This window comes from Rosa chinensis, chromosome 5 (assembly GCF_002994745.2).
Source record: "Rosa chinensis cultivar Old Blush chromosome 5, RchiOBHm-V2, whole genome shotgun sequence".
In the NCBI taxonomy this organism is placed as follows: domain Eukaryota; kingdom Viridiplantae; phylum Streptophyta; class Magnoliopsida; order Rosales; family Rosaceae; genus Rosa; species Rosa chinensis.
Genome location: NC_037092.1, coordinates 16404351 through 16417647, shown reverse-complemented (window position 1 = coordinate 16417647; position 13297 = coordinate 16404351). Strand labels below are relative to the sequence as shown.

Sequence of the window (13297 nt, the reverse complement as noted above, 5' to 3'; positions counted from 1 at the left end):
AACAGTATGCGACTATGCGTTACTGAGGTCCATTTTCACAACATGACCAGTGAGGTTGTTGCATGAAATCCCTTTCCATTGACAGCACTCGTAACCAATCCAAGAAGAGAGCCCTATTCCCCTGGTCAGCTACTGACCAGGGATTATTTGCTCAACTACCGTCCAATTTGACAGATCTCATCTCTATAAAATCTAGATACATGTCAACTGTTCGATTGAAATCGAACGGTAGTTGAGCAAATAATCCCTGGTCAGTTACTGACCAGGGGGACATCTCTGTCCAAGAAGAAAGCCTACCGGAAGGATCTGCAAGATCGTGTCTGAAGCTGAGAAGCGCTTGTCTCTCTTCCTTCATGCATGCTGATCTCACACTGCCAGGAACTCCATCACTCGAACAGAAACAGAAATCAATAGTTTGTAGATAAAAAGTGGCCAAAAACCAAAAGAGCAAACAGTGAGCAAAAAAGAAGCTATCCATTATTCTACCAAGTTTTCTCAAGTTTCTACAGATGTATACACAATAACTTGGTTTATAAGAGCAAGTTCAGCCGTATCGGTTTGCCCGAGCAAAAGGTGGGAATGATGATGTGTTTGACCGGTTAATTGATTTTTATGCTTCCACCGTCCCATGCATGACCAGCCAAGGTTTGCCTTTTCTTGACCCAGGCCAAAAAAATGGGCAAGCCTCTGACTATTTTCTTGCCCAAGGTCATGGAGCTGCCAGCTTGCCAAAGAGGAGAACGTGGGTGACGTCAGGTGCGAACGCAAGGAGATAGACGCGGGAGTGAAGGCCACGGACCAATCGAGAAGAGCCATGTGGCCCAACACCTTCTGCATATCCTTATTTTGTCGCGTAGCGACATTGGTTTTGCGGCAGGGGACAGGTGGCATCGACCCGTTGGCTTTTCAGAAAATTTGAAACCAACGGTCCTTTAATCTGGGCCGTTGGTTTCAATTAAGGTGAACAATCCGACGGTGGATGAATTAATATTGATAGGAATTAATTGTAACGGTAATGTTCGGTGGAGTTTTGACCAGTCTTGACCGGTCAAGAAAAACAACGGTTGTAAACCCATGTCCAGTGGCAGTGAACAGTATCTTGACTGGTCGAATTCTTGACTTCTCGACCTTGACATTTCTTGACTACGGGTGAACTTGCTCTAAGAGGCTATAGGAGCGAGTCAAATCAACAAAGATTAGTTAGTGGAGTCCGGCCAAGTCCAGAGTCCCCACAGAGGAAGTTGATGCATTTTCTTGACTTTTGGTAGCCAAAAGCAATAATATAAGGTGGTAGAGTCGAATCAAAAATTCAAAATCAATATCTGTTGTCCATATTCCAAGTCTTCGGCGTATTTAACAAGTCCACTCAGAGAGGTGGGATTGACTTATGCAATTTCAGATTGACTTCACATATCTACTATGATTTCCTCTAGAACTCAGGTGGGCAAGATTAAGAAATCACCAAATTAAAAAAAGGGGAGGTTTTTTTTTTTGGTTGGAACTGAAAGATTTATTGGAAAATTGTCAAGGAAGAGGTCAAGCATGGTGATTCGATGTTTAAGCACATCACACATTACATGATAGATCAAATGATCGAAAATAGGCATACCTCCACGATGTCTTAGCAACTAATGTTCTACGAACACTCCGGGTGCGCATGACAAAGCCGGGTGTGATGCTGAAGTAGAAACCAAGCTATTTGAATTGGAGGGGACTTGAAGAGTTGAAACCTTGAAGGAGATTTGGGGCTTTTGCAGGATTTGGAGGAGAGGTTGCCATTGGGATTAAAGAGGAAGAAGAAGACTGGGCTTCTGTCCAGTTTATAAATTTAAAAATTAGGTGAAAAAAAAGCCCAACTCATAAATCAGAGTAGAGATAGTTATTACTAGCAATACTGCACGCGCTTTGCTGCGGGATGTGAATTTAAATTTAGGCAACTTTGTTTCTAAACTGAAGGCTTTCATTTAATCCTTTGTGCCTTTTTCTACCCCCTCTTGTTCATCATCTTCAATTGTTAGTATAAAACTAGAGATAAAAGGACAGCATATATACGACAAAACAGTACAATATCATCACTTTCAATATCGATAGCAGCTGCTGACAAATTGGCTATCTTAGTTTAACTTAGTTACAGTAGCTGCCAGACAATCTTCTAAAAAATAGTTGTTCTAGTTCCTCTAAGTATATATGCACAAAGGTGTAAGCCAAAAGAAAAGAGAATCCCATTCATGCTAACGCTAAAACAATTCATTAGTGTTTGCTTTTCGCTTTTCACCTAAACATCTCTGAGAGTAAGACAACCTCTTCATCATTTGATGCTTCAAGAATTTGACGCCTTAGAAAAGCGTTAACCTGCGGTCAACTTACACAATGTTAAGAGACTATTAAAATAGAACTGCTGCAAAGACAAACCTACACAATGTTAGAAACTACTAAAATAGAACTATAGTGGGTGAAGCGATAAGTCATTTCATATTTTAAATATAGTTCTTGGTACAAATTTATTGAGAGAATGACCTTGTGATAAATGATCGACGCATCAAAAGATATATGATAGCAAATAAAGCAAGTTAAAAACCTGTATACATAACCAATTCAAGCATAACATAAAATTTATAAGTAAATGGCTTAATATGTAAGCTTGTTTTGTTCAGTTTGTATGAATAGTATCACAACTATTTCAAGGGATGAAGCAAAAACAACCAGGAAATCATCAATCACACAACAATATTAGATCAGAATTCAAGGGAACAAAAGACGAACTATATTGATTGATTAAACCTAAATGCAAAAACTAAGATTTTCTGATAATCTAATAAAGGTGGCCATATGTTAAGAATGATCTGATATAATGTGATAACAATTAGAAACTTTACTTTATCCAAAGCATTAACAATGTGCTTTCTTTATTCAATTCGGTTTTTATTTGAATCATAGGTATGCATACAAACGACGTATGCATACAAACGATGAAGTCATTAAGTTTGATCTGATATTCATAACAGAAACTGATTCGAGAGCTCAACTGTGGCTCCAAATTTATCATATGAAATTCTGACCTACTCCCTTGTTTTTGGAACATGAAAATCTGAGAAGAAATTTGATAGTACACAGAAATGGAACAGATCAAAGTAATTGAAATGTGAACAAATCGAACACAATGACTAAAATTTAGAAAAAATAATACAGTAAAAGATGACAATGTTTGGTGTTATTGCCTACTATATACAGTCTAGAATGGAAAAAAAGAAGGCCTCAGCGATTGGTTTAGGCCTCAACTATACATTTATTGTATTGCATATAACAATTTAGTGATCTCTGAAAGTTGAGTCCAAATGATCAAAATTTTATAATCTACTTTTCCAGATTTCTGTTAGAAGTGCCATGTAGTTTTGGTTGGTTTAATATTACAACCACTGCCTATAATTATCAAGATGCTATGGCTAATTTTTATGATTGCAATGTCATCTAAAAAAAAAAATATTTATCCCATGTATCTACAGAATCTATTATGTTTTTATCTATCATTAGTCAATGACTCAATATGCATACTATTAGTCAATATGCATACTATCTTTGCAGTATTGATTCCTTGCTTTGTTTTTTTTTCTCTACTTATTATTGAGTTTAAACCGTGTCTATTTGAAGTCTGACGCTAGAGCCCAATCACAACAAACACAATTTTCAGCTAATCAATTAAACAAAAATAAATACAATCAAATACCACACCTATTCTGTTTGTTTTCAACCCAAATCTTCTAGTCATAAACTCGAACCACTCAAAACGCAAAGCACTGGATACAAAATAAAAAGAAACAACACCGATTATAATAGCTAGAAAACTGGAAGAAAAAAAAAAACATAACCAATTCAAGAAAATCAGCTTAGAGTGTGTTGGTACCAAATCGAAATCCCACCAAGCTTTCACGATCGTTGACGTTGATGGAAAAAGTTGATCACACAGAACAGCGAAGCTGAAGCTCGATTCGCCTATATACTGACAGGATATAGCAGCTAGCGCAGGTCTTCTTCTTCCTCACAGCAAAATACCCAATCAAAGACCCATAAAAATTCAAAACCGCCGACAACAAAAGACCCAATCAAAAACCAAACCACACAAAAACTAACAAAATCAATAGCAGCAGAAAGGAGAAAACTTACGAACCTGTACCCATTGAAGCTACAAATTCGATCTTATTTCTTTTTCTTCGTTTTGTTTTTGGTCTGACCACCACCCTTCTATCAGGCAAAAACACAGATTTGCGGTCTGACCACCACCCTTCTATCGCGGAAAAAGACAGACTGCAATAATCCCGCAAAAAAAAAGGGGCAAAATCGTCCTTTCACGAAAACAGTGCTATGAACAGTGCCGCTCTAGGGGCTTTAGTATATGTATAAATTTTTTTTTTTTTTTGGGGAGACTTGTAAATGGATCAGATTTGAACCGGATTAACTTAAATTCAAATCTATTTAATAATAAAAAATTTCAACCCGATTTGATCTTTAATCCGGCGAATCGTTGATAGCTCAATTCAAATTCGTATCTGCTGGATTAACGGATACCCGATCCGCTAATGATCCATTTATAATAACGAATATTTTTTAATTTTAATAATAATATTAAATATATATATATATATATATATATCATGATACTTCATAAAATATTAATAAAATATTATTTATATGTTCCCTTGCAGTTGTGCAATCTCAACTCTCTTTAGATTCTAGACCTTGGTGATCACAATAACTTTTCAGTTTTTTGGGTGAAAAATTTTAAGAACAATTTTAATTACAGAATAGATTGATAGAGATTAGTGTAAGACCCCGGAAATTTGTTATTAATTCCTAAATATTTCCTGGAATTAATAAAGTGTTCGTTTGTACGAGTTCGTGATTCGAGGGTGGAGCGGAAGTGTTTCGAACGAATTTTTATTCTGAAAGTATGGTTTTAGGGGAGTGGCAATGGTTGACTTTTTATACGTTGAGTTTCTCTAAAAACTTCCTTCACAAAAGTTGTAGAGTGCGTCGATACGAGTTCGTGGACATGCGGAACGCGGAAATCGGAGTTCGTATGAGAAAGTTATGACCGATTGAAAATTTGGGAAATTTCTATAAATATGAGAAATTTCAGGATTTTTCATTAAATCCCAAAATTTCCCAATTTCTCATTTTCTCCCCCAGATTCTCTCCTTTCTCTCTCCTCAGACCCGACGGGTCTTCGTCAACCCGACCCGAATCCATCTTCGTTTTCCCATGACTTACGACGGCGGACCCGGACCAGATCGACTCGCCCAGCTCTCCTCCGTCAACCTCTGGTGTCAGTTGTCCCGGTGGAGCAACCTAGAAGGAGATCGGAGACGTGAACAGTGACGGCGGACCGACCCGGTTGGATTTCCCAGTTTCCGGCGAATTCCCGGCCGATTTCTTCACGGTTTTGGGATCGCCTCTTCCTGCTGATCATCCCCATATAGGCCTTGCATCACGATTTGGAGTGTGGAGCAAAAGATCAAGGTTTGAATAAATCGACGGTTCTGGTCGAATCTGGAATCTGATCAGAGCGCCGAGATTAATCCAACTTCCAGGCTTGATCTAGGGGACGATCTAAGTCGATCCAGACTCAGCTCCAAGTATGAAAGTTGCTTCTCTCTTCATTTTGAACAAGTTTGTTGTTGGTCACTTTGCCATCGGATGTGGTTGGCCAGTGTTGACCGACCGCCGTTGACCGGGCGTTGACAGCCCACTGCCGACGGAGCGTGGCGGAGCGTCCAGCTTTCTTTTTGTGTTCTGTTTTCAGTTTATTCATCTACGCATCGATACGGTCGTTTTGATATATTATAAGGTCATTTTGGAGAAAGTTGATGCATGCTAGGGTTTCGATTTTACGCATTATCTTCGGTTTGCAATCCGCGAAGATCTGACCGTTGGATCTTCGAATAATTTGGATAGGATGATTCCAAGGGCAATCCGTGAGAATCTGACCGTTGGATTGTCGTTTAGGGGTGTTATGAATCAATTGCTAAGTTAGGATCGTATTTTGATTAGGTTACTGACAGTTTTGATTGGACGGACGGTTGTGATTGTGATTTTGGGCTGTATTGAAGACGCAGCTGGATTGAGGTGAGTAAATCTCACGTGGTTCATTTACAAACGGATTTAATTATTACTCGAAATTACTTGTTTAATTGTTGAATCATTTTCGAAACAAATTATTTGTTTTAAAATATATGAACTTGATCGACAACGGTTCATGGGTAAGTTAAAACAATGTTTTAATATAAAATGATTTTTGAGAAGTATAATTTATAAAACTATAGTTGGTATTAGTGGCATCCCTGAGTGGATGACTACGTATATATATATATATATTTACGTGATATATATATATATATATATATCTTGGTGGAATTGAGTGTGTAGTTTACTATTGTTGTGCAATGTGATGTTGAGGAAAATATATGGTTTTGGAAATAAAAGATGGTTTTGTTGGCTTTGAGTTTTGAAAGAATAAGTATTGTTTTGGAGATGGTTTGAGTTGGGAAACAATATTTGGAAAATGATTTCATTATTGTTTGAGGCTGTTGGAGATGAGGAAACAATAGTATGTGATGACCTGTGTGGTGATCTATGTGATGACCTGTGTGGTGATCTGTGTGATGAGCTGTGTGGTGGTTGGCGTTATTAATGGATGTTTTTAGTAAATGATTCTATTTATTTCTATTATTGAATTGTTGTTTTCTTGGTAATCTCCTGAACTAAATTCTATGCAGGGATTACTGTTTCTGAATTGATTTGTTTTAATGTAATCTCCTGAACTAAACTATATGCAGGGATTACTATGATTTCTTTCGTTTGATTCTAATGTAATCTCCTGAACTAAACTATATGCAAGGATTACTATGGTTTGAATTGTGTGATTTTAGGTGATCTCCTGAACTAATTTTCTATGCATGGATTACTAATTTTGCTTAATTCTTTTGTGAGTGCACTCGTGGGTTGTGATCTGTAGTGAGTGGGAAATGAATTGTGATGTCATGGTTTTGGCAAATGTTTTATGTTGAGAGGAAATGAGTGTGATTTCGTAGTTGTGTCGTTGAGACAAATGAGGGATGATCTTGTAGATTGTTGTGTTTTAAGATGTTTTCTTGTGACAAGTGCATATTGATCTTGCTAAGCTGAGATGGTTAAGCATATGTTATGTTTGGTTGTGTTTGCGGAGTTAAATATTGTTGCTTTAATTTATCTCACGAATTGAGAGATTATAAGCATGCGTGACGTGAGTCACTTTATTTGAGTTTACTCATACGGGCTGAAAGGCTTACCGGGTTTGTTTTGTTCAATCCCGGTGCACTATTCTATGGTGTAGGGTTTATTGTGCAGGTTAGAATATCGGGTGATCGTTATCGAAGCTGAGGTGGACTTTCCGTCACGTGGGTGTAGAAGGGCGCTTATACTTGTAGTCTTCCACTGTGTAGTGAGTTGGTGAGAGTGGTTACACGTTGAATTGATATTCAGTTTAATTTGTAAACTATTGTAATGTAATATGTGACTCTAAATAAGAACGAGTCAGTATTGACATTGTGAGTTCAGTTTGTTTGTTGCTTAGTTTAAATAAAAAAATTTCTTTATGTGTTTTTCTTGTGCTTGTTAAGTTATCGCGTTTCGGATTTGAATTTAATTATTCAAAATTCGGGGCGTGACAGTTTGGTATCAGAGCGTAAGGTACATATTTGGTGATTGTCAGTACTACCCGAGTGATGGCCCGTCTGCAGCGGATCCCCATCTGATGCTCTTCAGTACTGATATAATCATTAGGTATGTCGTAGTGTTAGGTGTCAGTTAGGGCATAAGTCTTTGGAACTTTAGGTTTGCCCTGTAGGTGAAGGGGTGGAGCTTTGTGTAGCTTCTTTGAGTTGTAGTCTTTTGAGGAATGGGAACCTCTGAATTAAACTTTGGTGGAGTGGTCGAGGATGGTTTTCATGGAAAATCTTATCCTTTTGTGCGGAGTAGTCGTTTGGTTGTTGGGGTCATGGCGTTTGACCTATGCTTGCATGTAAAGTCGGTACAAGTATTTGATTGAGTGTAGTTGTACCTTTCCCAGGTTGGATCGGCAGAGGTATTGGGTGGAAGGTGCTTATCAAGATATAGTCATCTTGTTTTATAGCGTGGCGTCTTAGTGGAGCATTTATTTCAGCATATAATTATCTGATTTAAGTGGCTCTGAGGTGTCTGTGTAGACCTTGTGTGTGGTTTGAGTTCTTAGTGTAGTTTTGAGAATGCTTGGTGGGGATGCTATGTCCACTAGATGATGAATGCTCTGAGAAGTTGAGCCAAGGATAAAGGCATGGTTCCCTTTGAGGAGGAGTTTTATTCGGTGGAGGAGGTAGTACAACTTGTTTCGTTGTTTTGGAGGCAGCTGATGCTACTCACCTATCTAGGCTGACTAGGGAGGTCACTACGGAGAGTAGTGGCATTTCAAGTTGGTTCAGATTTCCTGTTGGCCGATCAATGGATCGAAAACATGGAGACCTACTTTGTTATGGTTGACTGTACCGACATGAAGAAGAAAGAGTTAGCTACGTTCCCATTCAAATGTGAAGTAGGAAGGTGGTGGGATTTTGTGCTGGGGATTAGGATTATATCAACCATGACTTGGGAGGTTTTGTGGAACTCTTTCGGAACATGTACCTTCCTACTCCAGTGAGGGAGAGGTTAGACAGTGACTTCAATTACATTAATTCAAGGGATTAGGAGTGTCAGGGACTACGAGGCTCAGTTCTCGTGGTTGTTTCAAATTGTTTGGTCAATGGATCTAGTGTTCTTGACTCGGAAGTTCCAGGGGGGAACTGAGTCTAGTGATTAAAGCAAGAGTGGTTCTTTTTCAGTTGCATCGTGTAGCACTTATCCTTGCTAGTGCTTTAGCATTTTACAGGAACTCTAGACGTCTTGGAAGGAGATGACAATTATGGAGAATTCCCGAGAAAAAGGGGGAAAGGTTGTTATAGAGAGCAGTAGTGCGTCAAGTACTCAGGGTGGGTCCTGGAAAGGACAGAGGACCCATAAGTAGACTTCAATTGGTGTAGCTGCTGAACTTAGTTGACTACACTCGTTGGGCAGGTAGAGCCTAGAGATGTTTCAGATGGGGAGGTGTTTAACATTTATAAATTCTTGATTTTAGTGAAGCATTGTATTTCTGCACAATTGTTTTGTATTTAGTTGATTCCGGTGATTCTAGCTAGATCACTGGGTGACTTGTTTTATTAGTGTGCTTTTGAGAATGAATTGTTTTGGTGATACATCTTTATATTGTGTGGTGTTGGATTTCTATTTGATGTCTGTAGTTAGACTTTTGCGGGTGACGGCCTGTTGTAGATGGTGGTTGTGGGTGGTTGGATGCATGATGCACGCCTCATGGTTGTGGAGTTTGTGTGGGTTGGTCGAGGCTAGACCTCAACATGATTTTGAGTTCTTGGTATGGTATTGAGAATGATTGTGGAGTGATGCTTATCTGATTTTGTTGGGATAGAAATTTCTAAAATTTTTATTTTGTTTGTGGAATGCCCTGTGGTAATGGTGTGTAGTGTTGTAGCATGCAGAATTGTTGCTATGGAGATTCACTATAATGTTGTTTGCGTAGTGACATGCTTTTGTAGTAGTGCTTTTGTGACAGGCAGCTTGTGTTGCAGTGCTTATGTGGCAGCCTTTGTGGCAGAGCCTTTTGTAGCAGTGCTTGTGTGGCAGCCTTTGTGGCAGTGCCTTTTGTAGCAGCCTTTGTGGCAGTGCTTGTAGTACTTTTATGATAGTATTGGGTGGTAATCTGTGTGACAATAATTATGAGTGCAATGCCATGTGATGATTTGTGTGTAGGTTAGCTGAGGCTAGACCTTACTGTGATTTTGGTTATGAGATGGTAGGAATTGATGAGTGATTGTGCATGCCTTATTTTGATGGTGATTGAGACCTTGGTGTAGTTTTGATTGGTGAAACAAATCCCTTGTGTGTTGGAATGGTTTCACTATAACGTTGTTTTGGTAGTGAAATGTTTTTGTGGCAGCCTTTGTCGTAGTGCCTTTTGTAGCAGTGCTTGTGTGACAGGCAGCTTATGTAGCAGTACTTATGTGGCAGCCTTTGTGGCAGTGCCAGTAGTGTTTTTGTAGCAGCTTTTATGGCAATACTTGTAGTGCTTGTGTGGCAGTACTGGGTGGTAGTCTATGTGACAATGATTATGTGTGTAATGTTATGTGTTGATTTATGTGTGGGTTAGTTGCGGCCAGACCTTAGCGTGATTTTGTGTTCTAAAGTGGTATGATGTATGCTCTATTGTCTTTATGATTTAGTTTTCGGTGTGGTGTTGATGCATGGAAAACTTATTGTGACTTTGTGAAATGATGACTGTAAAAGAGTGTTGTACTGTTGATTTGAGTTGAAAGACAGGTTTCATTTTCAATTCTTGTAATGCTGGAGTTACATTATTGAGGTAATAATGCAGATACTGTTGTGATAACAGGATTATGGATTCTTGTGTAGCCTGTGTCCAGTGCTATTGTTAGCACAGTTGTTGTGGTGTTGTGTATAGGGATGAAATTCATCAGATGTTTTTAGTTGCTACCAAGTAGAGCGTAGAGTGCATTAGCCATTAGGGTGTGATGCTAGGTATTGTACCTGTAACTGTTGTTGATCTAGACATGTCTTACTTCAAGAATTTAAGATTGTTCTAGAAATCTATGGAGAATTACTCGAAGTGCGAGTGCAGCGTGTTATCTGCAGATTGTTGGATGGAGCTTAGGTTAATGGCATGTGTTTTTAACTTTAGCGTGAAGTTAGGACCGAGGTCTGTTGGACCTATTGCGTGGTGGTGAAGGGTAGAGATTCGACGATTAGGTTTGTCTTATCTCCTAGTGTTCTGGTTATGCGGAACACATGAGGTGATTATGATGAAGATGTTGACTACAATGGATCCAGTGTGTTGATCGTGGTACTGTTGGAAAGCGTGTCGATGCGACCATTGTGGATGATTGACTGGTTTTTCCAGACTGGACTACAAAACAACTTAGGTCGAGGGATATTGACTTGCTCAATATTGGGTGGAGAGCATTACTTACAGGAGAGTGTGGACTGGATTTGAGAACGAGTTAGCCTTACCTGATTTTTGGGTAGTGTACTTAAATTTCGGGACGAAATTTCTTTAAGGATGGTAGAATGTAAGACCCCGGAAATTTGTTATTAATTCCTAAATGTTTCCTGGAATTAATAAAGTGTTCGTTTGTACGAGTTCGTGATTCGAGGGTGGAGCGGAAATGTTTCGGATGAATTTTTATTCGGAAAGTATGGTTTTAGGGGAGTGGCAATGGTTGACTTTTTATACGTTGGGTTTCTCCGAAAACTTCATTCACGAAAGTTGTAGAGCGCGTCAATACGAGTTCGTGGACATGTGGAACGCGGAAATCGGAGTTCGTATGAGAAAGTTATGACCGATTGAAAATTTGGGAAATTTCTATAAATATGAGAAATTTCAGGATTTTTCATTAAATCCCAAAATTTCCCAATTTCTCATTTTCTCCCCCAGATTCTCTCCGTTCTCTCTCCTCAGACCCGATGGGTCTCCGTCGACCCGACCCGAATCCATCTTCGTTTTCCCATGACTTACGACGGCGGACCAGTACTAGATCGACTCGCCCAGCTCTCCTCCGTCGACCTCTAGTGTCAGTTGCCCTGGTGGAGCAACCTAGAAGGAGATCGGAGACGTGAACAGTGTCGGCGGACCGACCCGGTTGGATTTCCCAGTTTCCGGCGACTTCCCGGCCGATTTCTTCACGGTTCTGGGATCGCCTCTTCCTGCTGATCATCCCCATATAGGCCTTGCATCACGATTTGGAGTGTGGAGAAAAAGATCAAGGTTTGAATAAATCGAAGGTTCTGGTTGAATTTGGAATCTGATCAGAGGGCCGAGATTAATTCAACTTCCAAGCTTGATCTAGGACGATCTAGGCCGATGCAGACTCAGCTTTAGGTATGAAAGTTGCTTCTCTCTTCATTTTGAACAAGTTTGTTGTTGGTCACTTTGCCATCGGAGGTGGTTGGCCGGTGTTGACCGGCCTCCGTTGACCGGGCGTTGACCGCCCACTGCCGACTAAGTGTGGCGGCGCATTCAGCTTTCTTTTTGTGTTCTGTTTTCAGTTTATTCATCTACGCATCGATACGGTCGTTTTGATATATTATAAGGTTATTTTGGAGAAAGTTGATGCATGCTAGGGTTTCGGTTTTACGCAGTTTCTTCGGTTTGCAATCCGCGAAGATCTGACCGTTGGATCTTCAAATAATTTGGATAGGATGATTCTAAGGGCAATCCGTGAGAATCTGGCCGTTGGATTGTCGTTTAAGTGTGTTATGAATCAATTGCTAAGTTAGGATCGTATTTTGATTAGGTGACTGACGGTTTTGGTTGGACGGACGGTTGTGATTGTGATTTTGGGCTGTATTGAAGACGCAGCTGGATTGAGGTGAGTAAATCTCACTTGGTTCATTTACGAACGGATTTAATTATTACTCGGAATTACTTGTTTATTTGTTGAATCATTTTCGAAACAAATTATTTGTTTTAAAATATATGAACTTGATCGACAACGGTTCATGGGTAAGTTAAAACAATGTTTTGATATAAAATGATTTTTAAGAAGTATAATTTATAAAACTATAGTTGGTATTAGTGGCATCCCTGAGTGGATGACTACGTATATATATTTACGTGATATATATATATATATATATATATATATATATTGGTGGAATTGAGTGTGTAGTTTACTATTGTTGTGCAATGTGATGTTGAGGAAAATATATGGTTTTGGAAATAAAGGATGGTTTTGTTGGCTTTGAGTTTTGAAAGAATAAGTATTGTTTTGGTGATGGTTTGAGTTAGGAAACAATATTTGGAAAATGATTTCATTATTGTTTGAGGCTGTTGGAGATGAGGAAACAATAGTATTTGATGACCTGTGTGGTGATCTGTGTGATGAGCTGTGTGGTAGTTGGCGTTATTAATGGATGTTTTTAGTAAATGCTTCTATTTATTTCTATTATTGAATTGTTGTTTTCTTGGTAATCTCCTAAACTAAATTCTATGCAGGGATTACTGTTTCTGAATTGATTTGTTTTAATGTAATCTCCTGAACTAAACTATATGCATGGATTACTATGATTTCTTTCGTTTGATTCTAATGTAATCTCCTGAACTAAACTTTATGCAGGGATTACTATGGTTTGAATTGTGTGATTTTAGGTGATCTCCTGAACTAAT

General features: G+C 38.9%; 1 long non-coding RNA gene across 1 annotated transcript; it reads right to left on the bottom strand.

Annotated features, from left to right (window-relative positions):
- Nucleotides 1-2032: 2032 nt before the first annotated feature.
- On the bottom strand, nt 2033-4287 carry LOC112166375. The gene is made up of 2 exons (XR_002923222.2): nt 3902-4287; nt 2033-2352 (listed from the first exon to the last, which is right to left on the bottom strand). It is a non-coding gene; the product is annotated as an uncharacterized LOC112166375 (long non-coding RNA).
- Nucleotides 4288-13297: the final 9010 nt, after the last annotated feature.